Source organism: Ictidomys tridecemlineatus, chromosome 14, assembly GCF_052094955.1.
Source record: "Ictidomys tridecemlineatus isolate mIctTri1 chromosome 14, mIctTri1.hap1, whole genome shotgun sequence".
Lineage (NCBI taxonomy): Eukaryota > Metazoa > Chordata > Mammalia > Rodentia > Sciuridae > Ictidomys > Ictidomys tridecemlineatus.
Genome location: NC_135490.1, coordinates 39,537,689 through 39,552,766, shown reverse-complemented (window position 1 = coordinate 39,552,766; position 15,078 = coordinate 39,537,689). Strand labels below are relative to the sequence as shown.

Here is a 15,078-nt window from a genome sequence, read left to right as displayed (position 1 = left end):
CAGAGAGGGGTGGAGAGCCTTGAAGAAATGATTACCAGGAATTAATTGTAGGCAAGGAGAGGAAAGAGGATTCCAAACAAAGACATCAGCTTGGGTGAAAGCTCCGAGTGGAATGTGAACAGTATTTTCTGACACAGGAAAGTGACTTGGTATGGTTTGAGCCTTCGGGGAGTTAGCAGAGGAAAGCAGGAATACAGGATGAAGCCATAAAGTTTGATAAGAGACAGAACTTGACCTTAAAAAAGTTTAAGAAGTTATTTGTGTAATTGCTGGCAAAGAGAAAGGTCAAAAACTTTCAAACGGAATAGGTTGATCAAATCCGGGCTTTAGAAAAGGAACTTAAAGTGGTTTTCAGGTCTCTTTCAAGCAGCTCCTACTAAGGAGTTCTTTTCAAAGAGTTCTACCAAGTGTCAGCCCTCAGCAGAAGGCAAGGAGAGGACAGGCTCAGAGCCTCCCCTTCCACTACATCAGAGGCTCTCCTTTTAACCATTAGATGAATTGAGTTTGATTTTGGATTCACAGGAGAATTAGGTTGATTTTAAAAGCTTTGACTTTGTTTTTTTCTTAAGATTGAAAATGACTATTGCGGAGAATGAACTTCTGTTATTATATGACATGCCTCCCAGAGTTCATCTTTATCCTGAGTTGTAAAACCACAGATTATTCTTCACTTTTATTTATATAACTGAAACTGCACTGTGCACTGTATCCTGTATGGCTTCGTTCCTTCCATCTGACATGTAAGATTTAACCATTCTATCATGTCCATTGATCAATAGTTCATTTTATGACTCGATATAATGTATTAAGCATATAGGTCACAATTGTTTATCCTTTCTATGGTTGACAGACATTTGGAATTTCCCCATTTTGATCACTATAGTTTCTATGAATGTTCTTGTACACATCTTCTGGTGTACAACTTGCATTTCTTTTAGGAATAGAACTGCTAAGATATAAGATGTACATGAATTCTGCTATAGTAGGTATTTCCAGTTTTCCTAAATAGGTGTACCAATTTATGTTCTCATCAACAGTGTGTGAGAGCTGCTGTTGCTCTACAATCTCAGCAACTCTTGTCAGATATTCTTTAATGTTACTCATTCTGGTAGGTTCCCAGGTTTATCTCCTTGTTTTTAATTCACATTTCCCAGATAATTAATGTCTGGAATAAATGTCTGAGGATGAATTAATGAATTAATGTCTGAGGATTAATTATCTCTTTATCTGTATATTGGCTAATTTTATTCAATTTTTATTGGCCCACATTTTTATTCAAACTTTTTCTTGATGTGTAGTAATTTGTTGTATATTTTCAATACAAATACACTGTCATTTATATTCAGTATATTGCAAATATTATCTGCTAGACATTTATATTATTTCCAATATGGGGATTATGTGGATAAATATGCTTCCAATAATTATGGACAATTCTTTGTGTACAGATATGCTTTAATCAGTCTTGACTAAATATCTGGAAGTAAAATTGGTGACTTATATGGTGTTATGTTTAAAATGAGATGTCCTCCAAAAACTCATGTGTGAGATAATGCAAGAAACTTTATATATAAAAGGATTGGATTCAGAGAGTCTGAACCTAATGAGTGCATTAATCCTCTGATAAGGATTAACTAGATGGTAACTTCATGTAGGTAGTATATGGATGGAGAAGGTGGGTCATTGGGAACATCCTTTGGGGTATATATTTTGTCCATGGAAAAAGGAGTTGCTCTCTCTGTTCTTTCGGGTGCCATGTCCTGACCTGCTTTCCTCCAACCCATTCTTCTGCCATGATGTCATGCCTCATCTAGGGTTCAGAGCAATGAAACTGGCCATTTATGGACTGAGACCTCTGAAACCTTGAGCCTCAAAATAAACTTTTCCTCCTCTGATTTTTCTTATCAGGTCTTTCGGGCACAGCAATGAGAAAGCTAATTAGAACACATGTTAAGTATATGTTCACACACATAGTTCCCAGTTTCCCAAGGTGGTTGTGTTTTAAGTTCCCACCAGCAAGATATAAGAATTCAGTTGGTGGATATCCGTATCAGCAGTTGCTATTGTCTGCCACTCTTTATCTGTTGCCCTTCTAAAAGTTGTGTTTTACTATTCCAAGGTGGCTTTTATTGACATTTATTTATTGCCTAATGATTATAAGGATTATGTTTTTTTCCATGTGCTTAATGACCATTCATAGATTTTTCCTTAGTAATACACTTGTTTTAAATTTTTGCTCATATTTTTTTGAGTTGTTTGTGCTATTATCATGTTATAAAGAATTCTATATATTTACATACAGGTGTTTTATCTGATATGAGCTTGCAAATATATTTTTCAGTTTGTGATTTGCTTTTTTCAGATTAGAAAAGCAGCAGCTTTTAATTTTGATGAAGTCAAATTTATTTATCCTTTTTTTACTGTTTGTGCATTTCAGGACCTAAGAAACCTTTGCCTACCCCAACTCCATAAACATATTGTCCTATGACTTCTTCTAATGATTTATAGGTTTAGCTCTTACATTTATGTCTATTATCTAATTTTGTGTCTGATGGTAGGTAAGGGTCAAAGTTCTCAGTGTTTTTCTTTATGGATATTCAGTTATTCCAGTACCACTACTGAAAAAAAAATATCCTTTCTTATTGAATTAACTTGACACTTTGGTAAAAAATCAATTGACTGCACACGTGCAGGTCTAATTCTGGCTTTTCTATTCTGTTCTGTTGACCTCTTCTCAGCAATTTGAGAATGATATGTGTTGTGGTATTCTTTTTGTTTATGATGCTTGCCTGCTTGGATTTAACTCAGCTTTTTTGGATCTGTGAGTTTATATGTTTCATCAAAATTTAAAAGTTTCACCAATAATTTTCAACTTGTCCTTCTTTCTCTCCCCATATCTGAAATTTCAGTTACATGTATGCACAGATTACTGAAGCATCGGGGTTTGATTTGTTTGGTTTTGTTTTGTTAGTCTGTTTTTTTCTCATATCCATTTTCGGTAGTTTCTGTTTCTATATCTTCAAGTTCTCTGATAGTTTCTTCCTCAATGTCTAATCTTCTGTAAATTCCACGTAGTGAATGTTTCATATGTTGTATTTTTGGTCTCTGGAATTTTCTCTTTGCAACATCCATATATCTCATTATATTCTTATTTAAATCCTTGAGCTTATGGGGTACAATAGTATTAGTACTGTTAATAATTTTTTTGCTAATTTTGTCACATTAACATTTCCTGTTCTATTTCTATTGACTAACTTTTCTTCTAGTTATATGTGTCACATTTCCTGCTTTCTTGTGTGTCTGATCATTTCTTATTGGATGCCAGGCATTTTTTGTTGTTAGTCTCTGAACTTCGTCATCTTCCTTTAAAGTGTGTTTGACTTTGTTCTCAGAGATATTTAAATTACATGTTGATAAGTTTGTTTTCAGATTCATTTTTAAGCTGTGGTAGGTCATGTAGGTTATCTTTTAACCTATAGCTAATTTATCTCTATCATAAAGCCTGAACTTTTGGATATGTGTACTAAATGCCTCAGATGAAAAATGAAGACTCTATATTCTGGCTGATCAGAACTCAAATATCTCATAAGCTCTGTGCAAACTCATCTTACAGCTATATATTCATTTTTTTACCTGATCTCCTGGGTTAATATCCTATGCACACATGTGTTATTACTCAGTAAAGCCTAATGAAAAACCCTCTACAGAATTTTGGAGCTCTTTTTCAGCTCTCTAGAAATATTTTCCACAACTTCCAGCTATCTCAGCCTCTCCAAACTGTGATCTCTGTCTCTTCAACTGAGCTAGACCACCTTCCTTTCCTTAAGATCTATCTCCCTGATTCACTTCCTGTGTTTCCAGGAAGAGAGCTTGAGTAATTGCAGGACTCAACCCAAATGTTTCCATTCTCTCTGTTGTCACCATGTTGCTCATTTTGCAGCATCTGTAAACAGTTTATTTGTGTTTGTAGAATTTTAATTAGAAGCAGAAATTCCTCAATCAACTTTTTTTTTTTTTTTTGGCTACCAGGGATTGAACCCAGGAGTGCTTTACCACTAAGCTACAGCCTCAGCCCATTTTTTATTTTGAGACAGAGTCTCACCAAATTGCTTAGGGCCTCACAAAGTTGCAATCCTCCTGCCTCAGCCACCTGAGATGCTGGAATTATAGGAGTAAGGCAACACGCTCAGCAATCAATGGATTTTTTTTTAATTATTAAGCCAACCTTAAATTCTGATATTCAACTTGGTCATTATGTATTATTTTTGTTGTTGTCACTTATCAATGAATTGTATTTCTAGTATTTCATTTGGTATCGTTGCATATATTTTGATAAGATAATTTACCTGTACTTTTCCTTTCTGTTGAAAGACAATCCTCTGTTGATATCTTGAGTTCCTGGCCTTCAGAGAAAAATGTATATTTTCCTGGCAAACATCCTCTCAATCTGTAGTTCATCCCTCCAAAAGATTTAGAAATGCAACTCTTTAGAGAAGTTCCAGGGTAGAAATAAACTCTCTTCTTTCTCTCCCTTGAGGAGATTTGCTCATAGTCCAGAGAATGATAAGAGGAAAGAACAGGCAGATGTGTCCCATAAAATCTCAGAGACTTCTAACTTTAGCACTGGTAACATCTAGACTTCATACCTTTTCCTGTGGGGATTGAGGTATGGTTAATCAATACCAGATGATACCAGGTGTTTTGTCTGGCCAGATTGCTTTGACCTGTGGATCTTGTGTTCTTCTGTCAGTTCGTGTGTATAAATTTGTGGGTCAAAGTAGGCTAAAATCTCAGATCCTTCACAGTTTCTTACCTAATCCTTTCCTAACTTAATGTTCTTATTATATATTAGTATCCAGATGATGCTAGCTCCACAGAATGTTTGGGGAAATATTTTTTTCTTATTTATTCTCTGGAAAAAAGTTGTTAAACATTGGCTTATATTTTATAAAATGTCGAGAAGAATTTTCTAAGTAAGTATTCTGGGCCTGAAGTGTTTTGTTGTTGTTGTTTGTGAGGTGTGACTTTACACATTCAAATTTCTTCTAATAAATGTGCTTGAATCTGAGTATTTTCCACTGAACTGCCTTCTGTTTCACTTCTTCATGTAGCTCTGTGTAAAATTTTTAAAAGTCATCTATTAATATTTTATTGGCTCTTTCCTTACCAAATTCTACTCCAGGAAAAAAATTTTCCCTTAATAGTATCTAGAAATTCTTTTAGATATCTCACATGTGTTCATTTTAAAAAAATCTCCATTCCCATGTAAAATCTGCCACCTTTTCTCCTTTACACTAGCCCCATATAAAGTTGACTGTTTCCTATGCTATTAAGGCCATGCCAGAGAAGACATGCCCAGTGAAAAGAACTGGGTGCTATATTATGGCAGGTGGTAAAGCTTCTGTCCTATTGTTGCCAAAGCCCCTGGCATCAAGCCTTTGAATTTGATGGTACTGAGTTATGTTTTCAAAGTCTTATTTATATTTCAGTAAACTCACTCCTTAATTTTTCAATTTCTTAAATTGACAAGCATATATATTTATGGTGTATAACATAAGGTTTTGATATATGTAAGCATTGTGAAATGACTAAATCAAATTTTTTATCCTGTATCATTTTTGTAATAAGAACACTTAAAATCTACTTTTTATCGATTTTCAAGTATACAATATATTGTTATTAACCATATTGTTAACAGTAGTCATCATGATGTACAACACACTTTTTGAACTTGTTCTTCCTGACCAGATAAAATTTTATGTTCTTTCATCAACATCTTTCTGATTCCCTCAAACCCAGTCTCTGATGACCATAATTTTTACTGATTTTAAGAGTTCAACGTTTTTCAGTGTCCACATACAAATGAGATTGAGTGGTATTTGTCTTAATATGCTAAGATTACACTTAGCATAAAGTCCTCCAAGTTGATTCACGTTGTTGTAAATCATAGGACTTCCCTCTTTTAAGGCCAACTAGTATTCGTGTGTGTATGTGTGTGTGTGTGTGTGTGTGTGTGTATGTATGTCTCACATTTTCTTTATTCCTTTTATCAACTGATGGATACAGTTTGATTCGAGATACAGACTACTGTGAATAATGCTGGGGCAAACATGAAAGTGTAAATATCTCTTTGACATATTAATTGTATGTAATTTATATAGATATGTATTAATTTTAACTTTAATTATGATATTACACATTCAAATTCTTCTAATAAATATGCTTGAATCTGAGTATTTTCCACTGAACTGCCTTCTGTTTCACTTCTTCATGTAGCTCTGTGTAAATTTTTTTTAAAGTTATCCATTAATATTTTATTGGCTATTTCCTTACCAAATTCTACTCCTGGAAAAAATTCTCCCTTAGTAGTATCTAGAAATTCTTTTAGATATCTCACATGTGTTCATTTTTAAAAAATCCAAGTTGATACACGTTGTTGAGAAAATTTTTCTCAACATTTTATAAAATATAAGCCAGTGTTTAACAACTTTTTTCCAGAGAATAAATAAGAAAAAATATTTACATGAAAGTGTAAATATCTCTTTGACATATTAATTGTATGTCATTTATGTAGAAATGTATTGTTTTTAACTTTAATTATGATATTTTTGTCCTCTCACCCTGGAATTTTGGCATCAGTCCCTAGAAACAGGTTAGAGAACAAACCAAATGGCAACATCTTACATGCTCCTGCTACAATAAGTAATAATCACTTGTATGTGTTCATGTGAAAGTGTATATGTGTATCTGATTAAATAATTTAGGTGAGGAAGATAATATAATTTCTTTAAGTTCCAAAAACAGGCTGTTGACCCATGTAAATTTCTATATATCAAGTGACAGATGACCTGAGGGACTACAGATCCAAAAAGTCATACATTGGTATTCTTTGTATTCATCACAGCAGTTGCCAGAAGACCTCATGAACAGTGGACCCTTAATAAAGTCATTAAATGAACAAGTAAATGCTGGTAGTAATAGTCAAGTCCTCTACTCCAGCTTAAATAACCACTAGAGAAGTTGCTCAGAAGTCATCCATATTATCCAAAATGCAGGAAAACAGAGCCACTGAACCATAACATTTTATCAGTATGTTCATTCAACAAACACTGATATACAGATTGTTATAATATTGAAACTATTTCCACGTTATTAGGTAAATAACCACTGTCCTTTATTCTATGGGTAGCTCCAACACCAATGCTGTACTTGCCCCCCCCCAAAAAAATAGTGCTTACCCTAAGCCCAAGCCTCCAGACATCCCTGTCTGAACCAACCAGCACCACCTCCACCACATCCATGCACCATACCCAGAACCAACACTGCCAGGGACCTCTAGCAGCTCAGGCAGGTCCTATCCCTGCATGTTCTCCCAGCTAAAGCAAGCCTGTACTTGACTAGAGGAGGTGGTGAACCTGCTGGTAGTGCTGGCACCTCAGTGAGCAAATGCCCCATGTCATCAACACCCCCAAAGTTATCACAGGTTGAAACACTCCTAGAATTACCCTCCAAAGCCACTGAGGGAGCTACAGCCAACAGAAGAGTTTACATCTAAGAAAAAGAAGAAATAAGGAGAGTAGGCAAGTGGCCAACACAGAGGACCAGCACAGATGATGGCCATGTATTGCAAGTGTCACAAACACATTGGGTACTATCACAATCAGATGATGGCACCATGGCAAATAGAGCCTCTGGAAGAGATTTGAGGCAGTGAATGGATTCAGGGTACCCCTTTTGAATCCTTATTGAAATTCACTGGGCAAATGAAATTAGTTTGTTAAAAATTCATGAAATGCCTATCTCTTGTGTGCATTTCCACTTTGATTTTATTCATAAATAAAATTACCTTGAGAAAGTACTTTGTATGTTCCAGGCACCATTCTAAACTTATATTCACACACTCCATAATTATGTTTCATACCATCAATTTTATATTACAGGTGAGGAAACAAAGGCAGTAAAAGGTTCATTAATATAAACACCCAAGCATCCTGACAACACAATCATGCTCAACTATACTATACCATCTTGCTTCTTTTCTAAAGAATTAGGCTTGACTTAATCAAATATAACTTTCCAATATATTTTTTGTGACTTGGTACATAATAGAGATATTTAAAAGTCAAAAGCTATGAAATAATTAAAAGAAGTAAAAAATTTTGATGGATCTGAGTTCAACAAAAGCTAAGAAGAAGTTTTCCATCATGAACAGTACCATTGATGTTAAGAGAAGTTCTCTACTTATGTAAAGTATAAGTCACTGGAATGCCAATTTAATTGGGAGAAGTTGCGAGATTCTGACATTGTTATAGACAGGCAATGGTTAATTTCTCCCAGACAGATCCTTTGCTGGCCATCATTACAGGAAAGGAACTGGCCTACCACAAGGCTCCATGATAACCAATTTGGCCCAGTGCTAAAGGCCAGCAGGTAGGGTATCTGTGCTGTTGGGCTATTTTTCCTGCAGCATGAAAACCTTACACATTTGTAAATAGGTTTATTACAGTATGTACCAACATGTTCTTGGATTTAAAAATGTGTAGTGTGGATATGTTAACCAAAGAAAAACTGTTAAAATCTAAGTGGAGGTAATAGAAATGTTCCTCTTTAGATTTTTACTTTGGTTAATTCAAGCCCAATTTTAATCCACATTGAAACCATGGGGCTGATCAACAAGTTATGGTATATTTGAATTGCATTGATATGTTCAGAGTCCATGTGATCTTCATGTCTTTATATAAATTTATACTTTAAATATCTTATTTTTTCCTAAAATATAGACAAATGGGATGCATCTGTGAATTTTTCGATTAATTGTAGGAGACTGTGCTCCATGTTCAGAATTATGTTAACCATCACCTATTTAATTCAAGAAAAAGGCTTCAATTAGATTTTACTAGTAAGATGGGTAAGTTCTTTTTCACAGCTCTCCACTACCACTACTAGTACTCACGCATGCACACGTGTGCCCGCACACCCACGTTGAAGTGAGAAAGTCTGTTCTATTTTATCTCAGAAAAAGATTCTCTTGTCTTAATGAGCTGGGCTGATTGGATGACTCTGAAAGAACCTTTCAGCCACTGCTGAGTCTTTGGGAAAGTGATGAACTTCAAGAGAGTAAAAGATGCAAGAGAATCAAGTACAATAGATGAACAATGTATCATTTGGTTATTGTTTTAATTATGGTTGATTTTATAGGTAAAGCTACTCAAAAATTATTGTAACTTGCAGACTGATATGAGAAACCATGTATTTGTACCTGTGCATTTGCTATGAAATCTTCATCCCTAAGAATACTAAATAATGGCAGTTTTAAAACCTAACAATTATTGAATACTTAATATTTGTAGGTACTGGACTGTACATTTTAAGTGCAGCATTTTATGTAATACACACGTCTTTATTTGGTAGCTACTGAGTCCATTTTATTTATTATTAACCTGGGGTTTAAAGAGGTTAGGGAAATTGGTGAAGCTAACAGTTTGTTGGAGAGCTGGAGTTTTAAGGTTTAAATGTTTAACAGTAAAGCTCTTACTCTGCACTGTGCAACATTGCCTCAAAACATAAATTCAGAGTGTCTTAGGTGAACAAGGAGTTTTCACAAAATATTATATTTAGTTCTCACAATGACCTGTCTGAGCAATGTGCACATTTTGTATTGATTGTATCATGGAGTCCAGACAAAAACCCAGGGCTGTGGCTAGCTGCCTTTATTTCAGTCTAATTTAAAATAGAAAACTTGTCAAATCTAAACATTGTTACCATAACTGACAGATAAAATTATTTACATTTTTAACAGTAGCCATGGAAGGAAAAAAGGTCACTGTCCTAAAATGCAACACATACTTGAGTATATATAAAACACAGAAAAAAAGTCTAAATTTTTGAAAAGAAAGATACTTTATCTTCCTACTGTGAGATATTTTAAAGGTAAAATGGGAAAAACATTAGCAAATAAATCTCATCACTCTTCTGGTAGTGGTGATTAATTTCAAGGCAGAAAATTTTTATAGACACATCCATGATAATAAAGTCAAAGTAAAAATAGAGCAGCAATTTTTCAAGTTTTGCATTGCACTAGAATTTTAAACATTTTCAGTATGTCATTTATTGATAGATGTTACTTTGCCAGTGTTCTGAATTTTTAACAGAAAGGAGATGATAACATCAGGGACATCCATAAGCTTACTTTATGGAACTAACTGCTAAAATAATCTTTTCAAAGTCATTTGGAATAGTTTTTTAGAGCACTCGGCACTGCCCTGAGGATTGTTGAGACCAATGGTGATGATTTAATCAATCCACAGAATCTTAATATATATTAAATATGCCAAAGCAATAGTTACCATCTGATTATTCCTGCTACACAGATATTTGAAAACCAAAGAGCTTTTTCTTTTACTTTTTCAGATATTTGTTTTTCCTTCAGAATACAGTTTTATCAGCAGCATACTTAACTTGCACAAATGCATGCTTCGCAAAAATAAATAAAACAAATGCAATTGAAAAATTTTAGACACTATAAAATTATATTTTGCATGCTCTTTAATATATACATAATCATTGCACAAGGCTGTTTCTATAAACTTAGAACTATACTTTTCGGAAGAGGTAGGAAATTTTCTAATATCATGTTGATTCCATGGGAATTTTGCAGACTCCTGTTTAAGAAACTAGCCCTCTGTCAAGTATGGCATAATGGCATTCAAGATGGAAACAAGCAGGGTTTTTTTAATCTTTTAAAATTAAGATTAAATTCCAATTTTTAAACCTTGATTTTTATCCTGAATTGCACAAGTTTCTCCAATAATCATTCAAATTGAGTGATACATAAATAAACACACAATTTATACTGGCCACCAGATCACTTTGGTAAGAAGAATCAAATGACTTGTCTCCAAATCATTATAGGTATAGTGTTACTCTCCATTCAAAAAACAGAATCGCTGACTATGACCTTGGATCCTGCTCTCCCATTCTCTTCTTTTGCCCATAGAATGTGAATGAAGTGACATTTAACATCTTTAACCTTTAAGGCAGCCCTAAAAGCATTCCACGCCCTCCTGAACATCTCATGGCACTAACAAAAGGTGGGACACCTTGCATCTAGAGACATTGATTTCCAGCCTGCAACCTCTTACTCTTAAGCTTTAACAGTCTCAGAAATTGCAAAGAAAACAATATAAAAGCACCTCGTAGATTAGCAGACCATTACTGGTCCTCAGTACTTCGGCAGATGAAACCTCCTTGATCCCAGACTATAAAAACGCCTTCTGAAGGCTGTTGAGCTCCTCTTTGATTCTTGGCCCAAGTCTTAATTTTCTCACAGTGTGAGAGCTCTGTATTTCATTAGGGATATCATCTTAAATCCTTGTGTGCCCCTACTTGTTTTAGTGGGAATTCTCTTCGACAGATTCGTTTGTATCTATTTTGAAGGTGAATAGTGAGTTATCAAAATGCATTTTTAAAACTTGTTGATAATAAAGACTGAGGGTCCTTTTTATTCCAGATGAGGCCCAATGGTCTGAGCCTAAATTTTTCTCATTCCAGCCTGACACAATTACTTCATAGTGCATCTTTAAGTTAAAAATACACCTATCAGAGTTAAATTCAGGATCTGTTCCACCGTTCTCAGTTATTATTGCATTTTCTAACCAAATTTATAAAATCTCAAATGGTGATTATCACATCACAGATTCTTTCACTCCACACAGCATAAATAATATTTCAAGAGAATTAGGGTCTGTATGCAGGAGGATGATTTCAGGTTATGACTAAGGCAAAGGTAACTGCTCTAATTTTTATGTTTAACCAACAAGGAATTTTAAAGTTTCATACTCAAAATTATTTAGTCAAACCCAGTGCCTTTGGAGTTTAATTAAGCTCTTTTATAAGAGAGATGGCATTCTAAATTACTCTAATTGTTCTAAAGTAAATAAATTTGTTTTATGGGTTTGGTTGATATAAATATGTACATGTGCTTAATCCCACTATTATCAGACCTAAATGAACATTGACTTCTACAAATCTATCAAATCTTTACTTTATGAAAAATAAACTTTGTAAAAGACTTTATTACAGAAGTGTGCTCATTAGCAGTGAGCATAAATTTGATTCAGATAAATCCCCAAAATTAGACTTCCTGAAAAGTGGTCCCATACAAAGGGGGTACACAGATGGACAGCGTTTGATTGCCAGCTGAGGGAATCACTGCTTACAGGATTTCTGGTGATTGGAGTCTTCATTTTCTAATCAATTAGAAGATGGTGAGGATGTTGAAAGATTAGTAAGAAGATACATGGACAGAATACTTAAAGCATTACAATTCTCAACAATGTTTTTGATTTACTTACATTCCTAATGAAAAAATGAACAACACTCTTTCATATACACAATCATATATTTATTTATTTTGCAAGTATTTTTGCAAAATATTTTGAGACTTAGAGAATTATGTATAATATAGTGCAAAAAATAATAAAAATATTTATAATCAGAAAGAAGGAGAAAAAAGAAACTTTATAAGTAGAAAAGATCTTGAGAAAGTTTTAGCAAATAAAAGTAGATCTTTTGGTCCTTGAAGTCAATTACTAAATTTAATCACTCACTTTTCTCTGACTTTTCTAGTAGGCAACAGGGATCAGAGCAGAGAGGAAACATGTTCAGACAGAACCCAAATTGATGGTAACACTGAGTATCCTGCTTGTGTCAGAGAAGCATTGTTTTTCCTCATGCAGAGATCTGATAGAAGTCTCTCAAGTGAGTTTTCTCATAAGAAGTGTTAAAAGATAAAATGGACAGACAATATCCATCTCAGTAAATAAGGATGGTAAGTGTTCATAGAAACTATATTCTGAAAATGCTGCGACACAAGTCTAATAAACTAAAATATAATATACTTTGTAAATACCCTGGAAGAAATTTTACTGGGAAAATCATAAAATAAAGAAGCTTAAAAGAAGAAGTGTTCCTATGTCTCACATTTCTGATTTATCTAATGAAGAAAGTGGTTCTAAAATTATTGATTCAAGGTGGCTAACCTAAATTCTTGAGCAATAATATTTCTATGAAAGGAAAAAATAACAATGTCAATAATGCTAACCGAAAAGGGAAAACATCAAGAAAGGAAGAAAATACCATATCTTGAGTTGATTGGTAGTCTATCAATTTCTCTGGATGAACCACATGAAAAGAAATAAAGGCCAAATTACCACAACCTGGAGGCCTGAAGGCAAGGAAGCCTTATTCAATGTATTCTAGCAATCATGGTGTGTTTAAAATGTTTTAAATTTATTAATTCTCTTTAAATGTTTATTCACATAAAAAATGTACATTTCTGGTTTCTCAGCTGGCAATGGTCCACTGAAGCTGCATGTCCAGTGCCTCTTTTAACCTGGACATGGGACATTGAGAAGAGGCTATGTCATTGTGCCTGTGCTATACTTCTTCATATTATCAATTTAGGAGAACAAATATCACAATTTTTCTTATCCTATCTCCCTTTCAAAAGTGGGAAGATGACAGATGAAGGAAAACAGCAGTTTGTCTCAAGAAAAATTAGAGACTTTCTTGGTGAAAGTTAAAGATGTCCACATATTTAAACATGTTTAGGAAACAGGGCCTGTACAGAACATCAGGTCTACTCTTAACTCTGGTTCCATAGTACCTGATAGTATTTCTTTCTTTTGTTTTTAAATAACCTTTGTTTCAATCTTTATTCCCAGGTTTCTTAAGCTTAATTAGCTACAAAGAACAAATTGTATACAAGCAAAACCTGTAAAGAGCTGCAGTGTCCAATGGGCTTGGGCTTAAAAATATTAGAGATCTAAATTTTATCAGATTCATAAACAAAACAATTTTAAAAGTCATAATATAAAATAGCAGCTCCCACTAACTTCTTCAAGTGTATCTTCTTCAGAAGTTGATCAGTTCACTTTGTCTCATTCTTAGAAGCTTCACAAAAATTCTCCACAAGATCTAGAACTTCATCATCATCATCCTCTTCAGTAGCAAGTGGTGCTTTTCCATCCACAGATTGTTTGGGCAGAGCTTCAGCCAGTCTCCTTAAACTAGTAAGACAGTCTGCACCAAAATAGTTTAAGATGCTGAGTAGCATTTCTGTGGTTGCTTTGTCTCGGCATGGCCTGTAATGGTGAAAGTGTTTGCTGCCAGAGACACCTGAACTTTAGAGTTATTAAAGTGGATCCCTGTTCCTTGGTTTGTAAATGTGTTTTTACCTCTTCAATACCAGAGATATTGTTTATCCCTAACTTCTTTAAGGAGAATTGAAGTTTTGTTTTTGTTTTTTGTCTTTTTTTTTAATCATCTGTGATAGCTGTTATATAAACCATCTTCTTTTTTTTTTTTAAGAGAGAGTGAGAGAGGAGGGAGAGAGAGAGAGAGAGAGAGAGAGAGAGAGAGAATTTTTAATATTTATTTTTTAGTTCTCGGCGGACACAACATCTTTGTTGGTATGTGGTGCTGAGGTGGTGCTGAGGTTCGAACCTGGGCCGCACGCATGCCAGGCGAGCGCGCTACCGCTTGAGCCACATCCCCAGCCCATAAACCATCTTCTTTCTGCAAGCAGTTCTTTTCCCATCAATGCTCAATTGTGCCTGCAGTTTGGCGAGTTTTTCCTGGTTCATAATAGTTTCTTTCATCTTGTAAGGGCAGAAATAGGACCGCTTGGGAGACAAGGGTTGGTGCTCACGGGGTCTCAGGCAGACCAGCTGAGATTAGGCACACACTCCTGGGGACACAAGATGGCAAGCTACCTGAAGGCTTTCTGTTCTACATATATCTTTATGTGATAACTCACATAATACAAAACACCATACTTTGGATTAACATCTGGCCTTTACTTTATGTGTCCTGGAACAACCAAGAAAAGAACAAATAGCATTCCCTAAAGCAGTAGTGAAGAATAAGCTGGGAGAGAATAAGAAACTATCTCAAAATCTGAAAATTCAACTAACTTTCAAAACATTATGGGCACATAATATTCTTTAAAATTCACCTGAATGCAAAAAAAAAACCAATTTATAATTTTTTAATCACATACAAATATTAGATTCAAAT

The 15,078-nt window shown here is 34.5% G+C and overlaps 1 pseudogene; it reads right to left on the bottom strand.

Moving 5' to 3' along the window:
* Positions 1-13,930: 13,930 nt before the first annotated feature.
* On the bottom strand, positions 13,931-14,645 carry LOC101963056 (transcription factor BTF3 pseudogene; annotated as a pseudogene).
* Positions 14,646-15,078: the final 433 nt, after the last annotated feature.